Source organism: Protopterus annectens, chromosome 15.part0, assembly GCF_019279795.1.
Source record: "Protopterus annectens isolate FY-2018-M chromosome 15.part0, PAN1.0, whole genome shotgun sequence".
NCBI classification, from domain to species: domain Eukaryota; kingdom Metazoa; phylum Chordata; order Ceratodontiformes; family Protopteridae; genus Protopterus; species Protopterus annectens.
The window spans coordinates 539,226,054-539,232,053 of NC_056749.1; positions in this window are offsets into that span (position 1 = coordinate 539,226,054).

The following is a 6,000-nucleotide window of genomic DNA, read 5'->3' on the forward strand; positions in this document are numbered from 1 at the left end:
TGACGGCAGGATAACCCAAGTGTAATGACTGCAGCAGTGTAACACGATGAACATCACCCTCAGAAGCTGATGCCTGGAATAGTTTCCGAGTGTCCAATACCTTGAGTATCCAGTGGCCTAGCTGGCTCCATGTGGGAGTAGTCAGCGGCCTCTGGCTCTGAGGTAGCAGGCGCCAGGGGCTGCAAAAGCGCCTGACTGAGAACCGGCGACTGGCTTAACAGAAGCCTCGTCGTCGGTTTTGGACCTCGGATGCCTGTCCTTTTCTTTTTCCTTGCGCTTTTTATAAACTCCGGTCGTCGGCTGTTCTGACGGCATTACATAATTGAATCTTCAGCCAAAGTAATGAAAGGCAAAATTGAACCGATGCTTAATAGTGCGTTGGTTAAATCTAGCACAAAACCGACAGCTAGCAATGTTTTGATCAGGGCCTAGGCAAGGAATACAGTAAGAATGAAAATCCTTAGGAGGTATTTGTTTCCCACAAGAAATACAATTGTTAACTTTTTCTGACATCGGACTGGAGCAAGAAAAAAGTTTCCCCAATGGGGTACTTAACTTTAATGAAGACTTCGGATTTGAAATTCGTATTTGAAAATCTCAGGAGTCGGCCGACTGGCACTTGCGAACTGCTTTTGCTTCGGGCACCGTGCGGCAAGAAAGACTGAAGAAAATGGCGTTGGCTGCATCTTTTATACCCTTGGCACACTGGCGTCAAGGAAGAAGCGACAGCAACAGACACCGGACCTAGACTTTGGAATTCAGGCTGACTGCAGGTAGCCTGCCAGCAGGATAACCCAAGTGTAATGACTGCAACAGTGAAACATGATGAACATCTACTGAACCTAAGCAGTGGTGCGCAAAACACACACATGGCAGACTACATTCATCCCTTTCCCCGTTCTCCCCTAGACTCTTGAACACTACTATAAGCTTGAGCAGCAACAGTAAATCTCTGTCCAGGGGTAGAATGTCAAGGTTGGCTTTTCTTTGGCTAACAATTGTGTGCAAAGCCAAGCATGCCTTATTAATATACAGTTAGTGGCAACAACTCTAAATCCAGCATCACAGATGGATTTAATGCTAAGTCTGTCAAAAGAAAAGTTATGTAAAATCTTACCATAACCATAGATGTCCTTCTCTTCCATGCTGTAGTATTTTGTACATATGGGGTTTTCTCGTCTTGGCACCCGAATGTCTGGCCAGTATACAAAAGATTTTAGTCACTGTATGGTGCGTGGGACCTATGACATGGCAAGCAGATCATGGGCCATAAAAGTGATGTCTGCATGCACCAGTCCTCAGAACGGAGCGGAACCAGTCCTAATAAAGGCAGCTGCTATATAACAGGAGGGGTAGGCAGGTGGGAAGGAACATGGAAGAGAAGGACATCTATGGTTATGGTAAGATTTTGCACAACTTTTCTATGTCCTTCTATTCACATGTTGCAGTATTCTGTACATATGGGTGCTTGCCAAAGCTCAATGTGAGGAAGGGGGAGATGGCCTAGTAGAGTTCTCCAGGAATCCATGTAGGATAGCCCTGGAAAATCCATCTCTGGCCATAGAAATGTGGTCTAACTTGTAATGCTTGGTGAAGGTATGCACAGATGATCAAGTGGCTGCTTCAAGAATATCGGAAGTGTCCAAACCCCTGAAGATGGCCCCAGAGGAGGCCATTGCCCTGGTGGTGTGTGCCTTGACAGTATCTTGCAGGGATTTACCATGGTGTTTGTAGCAAAAGGTAATAGCTTTGGAAATCCATGTTGAAATTGTTTAAGATACTGCTTTCCCTAGGGCCCTGGGGTGGAAGGAGATAAACAGTTTGTCTGCAGTCTGATGGACCTGGTTTTGTGCAGATGTCTTTGAGAGGTATCCGACACTGTATTTACACTTGCCCTTTCTGGATGACATGAACAAGTATTAGAAAGACACAGTTATCTGATTCTCTGTAGAATCCGATGGCCGGGAAGGCAGGAACACCTGACGTTCAACTGGCGGCTGAGAAGTTCTGGAGTCTGGTGCCTGCAGATGTCACTTTTATGGCCCATGCTCTGCTAGCCACGTCAGATGTCCCTTGCACCATACAGTGACTGAAATCTTTTGAATACTGGCTGGACATTTGGGTGCCAAGAAAAGAAAACCTAATATGTACAGAATACTGCAACATGTGAATAGAAGGACATCTGAATGAATGTCCCAATAAGTCATTGTTCCACAACTTGTTTAAAGCTGTGCTTTTGAAACTTCATAACACGAGTCTCACAATTCAGAGCTCTAAAAGACAATGCGGCTGGAGTACAAACATTGTCACCATATCTCTCCAGAAGTCTACTTTTCATATCACTTGGAAGTGTATTTGTTCCTGTAAGGGATTTTAGTCCCTATGGTTGTTCACAGTGAAAAGAGTAATTCGACCTCACATTGGATTTTTGTACAGAAAGGAATAGTCTCCTTGTGCCTGGTAAAACTACCTAGTTTCAGGGCTGAGAGTTAACTGAAAAATATTCAATCAGTGCTCCCATTATGCGGAGTGCTACCATTTTTTTTTTTGGGGGGGGGGTTATAACCAAATAGCTACAGAACCATCTCTTGAATAAAACAAGACATCTGAGGCCTACAACTGAAAATGGTACTTCAGGAGGGTTAACATCTCAGAAAGGTCACCTAGGGGAGTCTGGGGATAATGTATCCTCAATGTTGATCTCACAACCTAGGTATACTGTAAGTTGCTGCCCATCCTCCTCTGAAGTGCCCGTTTCATCTCATTTTATATTCATGGTATTAGTCTTATGTTGATGGATTGGCTTGCGCTAACTGCCAGACCTGAACAAGGGTTAAAGAAAAAACTCTGCTAAAGAAGATGAGTCTGGAGACATCAGAGTGGTTGGCTAGATATCTGACTTAGACTTTCAAGGCTCTGTATTCAGAAAGACCTTCATTTCTACCAAAAATAATGATAGAGTAGGCAATCTTCTCTCCTTTACGAGACAGTTTTTCTACCAGTATGGCGTGACCTGTACCAGAGATAAGTGGAATCTGGGACGATGTGCTTGGAGTAGTTTGACATGACGGGGCTTTTGCAGGGGTAGGCAACTCCTCTGATGTTGGGCACTGGGGGTGAATAAGCACCTCCTTGGTAAAAGTGAAAGAACACTGCTAACTTGTTGCAATTTAAAGGCACAAGCATCATCTTTCTCTCAGTACTTTCTGTCTTGGACCTGAAAACCTTGCAAACTTCACAAGAGCCAGTGTTGTGGTAAACGCCTAAGATAACATCTGTCATGTCTATCCTTCTGATAGCAAAACTGGAGGATTACAGAACTGGTTAGCAGAGAGGAAGAAGGGCTGAGTAGACAACTCTGTGAGAGTGCATACACATGTAGTTTGAATAACTGATGTGAACAGAGTGGATGGTGTTAGTCCTGCTTTGCTGCCAATACTCAAAGCTGAACCACTTCTTCTGAAATAGTCACCTCCTCTATTGTAAAACAAATACCACTGTTATGATAAATCTTCATACTTGGAGAGCTTTGTTTACTGGTTAAAATTAATTAAAATCACTGAAAATACTAAGATGGTATTTAGAATTCATTTATTATTTTATAAAAAAACGTTAGTTGCTACAAGCACATGAAAAAGGCATAATGCCTTCCTTAATAATAAAAAAACAAAACAAAAAAAAAAAACAAAACAAAAAACACTCTTTACACATTTGTATGAACATACTTTGCTTTTTCCACCCTGAAAATGTGACCACTATGAACTATTAAATAATATTTCAAGTTTTAAGTAAACTAAAAAAAAAATATGTTAAAGAAATTATATTTGTACAATTATATACAGATCAATATTCATACAAATGGAACAATGTTGCTTCACTCAGCAATACAGTATTAACGGAGAAATTATAGTACAGCAAATTTCAGGCCGTTTTCTTTACATGTCTGCATTTCATGAAAGTCTTCTATTTCAAACCATTCGGTAATAAAATTGTGCATCTGAATTCCATATACTTGTTTGTGCATAACTTTGTAACATTTAAGGTTTGCAAAAACATATTTGTCAAGCTGAGGAATTTGGCATTTATTAAATCTTTTAATTAGATTAACACAAGCACAGACCAAAAACTTTTTTAATGAGAAAAGTGGCAGTAATAAGCCTTCAGGGAAAATGTAGACGATTTTATCTTCAATAAAAATAATGATTCATTTTAGCTGTAAAGAACTTATAAAACACAAACATATGATCAAATGGTTTAGTTACAGCAACATTTGTTCCCTGTATATCCTGAATTCAACATGCTGATATGAGTTGTAGGATACTGAAGTAAAGCAACTTGTTCATAACAAACTGATTTTTCATCTAACCTTTCAACACGACACAATTTTAAATTTACAATGATCTAAAACATGACCGACTCCAAGAATGACTTTTTAAAACAAGTCAATGGAAAGTACTACAGTCTGTCTCCTATTCTTCAAGTAATGCCTTGGAATCCCTTTCCTAATATTTTTCACAGTCCATTACCACAACTCTGCCTATTTATAGTATAATCCAATCCAAAGCAGACTTTTAACAATACATTTTGAGCATTAATTAACCAGTATAAACTTAGATGTTTTACTTTTAAGAACTGTACATTCTGGTGTAGCTTAATACCTGGTATCATGGATGACCTTTAAGAAGTTGTAGTTCTTTTAAAGTGAGCAGCAAAGTATTCTAATCTAAAATAAATGTTAACTCTTGCACAGCAAAGGAATGTGAAAAATTACATCACATATGAGCAGCTTGTAAGTTTTAATTCATTTTAGTATGCTTATGACAGAAAACTCAAGACTTTACCATGGTAATCACTTTTCTGGTGAAATTCATTTGTACGGTAAACATAGTTGTTCTCTCCAGGGGTTACGACAGCTGTGATGCTTTGAACTGTATGAAAAATAAACTGTGGTACTGATGCCAAGACATGAATCAAGCAAACTTTACTGCATTTCTTGGAAAAAGTCTCTGGCCACAGTAAGGCAGTATAATGGGGAGAGAAAAAAAAACATTTCCTGTCCAATTACTAGTGTCTACAGAATTTTAACATAAAACTAAAGCCCACCAATTTTATAACAAAAATAAAATAAAATGCTTCTGGTGTAGGAAGAGAGGCAGATATCAGTTTATAAAATGCTGTTTCAAATGCAAACTAAATTAGACTCTTAAATGGTTCCAAGAAAGAGGAATGTACACTTCCCTTTGGAACAGATTCTATACAGCAGCACTGCCAAATACCACCTCATATTAAGCCAATTTTTACCAAAAGTAACACCATTTAAACACCCTAATTGTAAACCATGTAAAGGCTAGGTAGATTATGTCCAGTGGCATCTCTCTGAATGCAACAAAGATGGCAGCTATCTCCACTGTGGAATCTGAAGCAAAATAAGTTACTCCTAATCTGATTTACCAGCAACAAAAAGATGTTTTAAGCCAGTTTCAAATGGCCTTTCAGGTTGTAGAGTACAGATATCAACCAGCTAATGTCAAAGACAACTAAGAACTTTCTCTACAGAATGGCTCTTTGGATATAAGAAATGCTTTATACCTTTGAAAAATAAAATGGAAGCTCTATTGAAAGCATATGTAAAATTCTGATCTACTCATCCAATTGAAGGGAACAGTCTCTTTTGTTGCAAACATGAAATGAAAGGAAGTTGAAAGCATACAGGTAATGACTGCAGTGTGCATATAATGATATCTCATACTAGCAAAACTGCTCACCTGGGAGGAAAGGAATAAAGAACGCATTTAAAGAACCTTTCCAGTACTCAAGTGGAATATATGGTAGTATTGCAATTCACTGAATGGGTGGTCACCAATTGCAAATTCCCAGAAAGCAACTGTATAAAACTGCTGTTATACCACAAAAGTCCATTCTGCACAGAGTAACATGAGAAATGTTACTTTCTCCATGTTACAGGGATCTCAGAAGTCAGTTCAAACAGAATTTGGATGA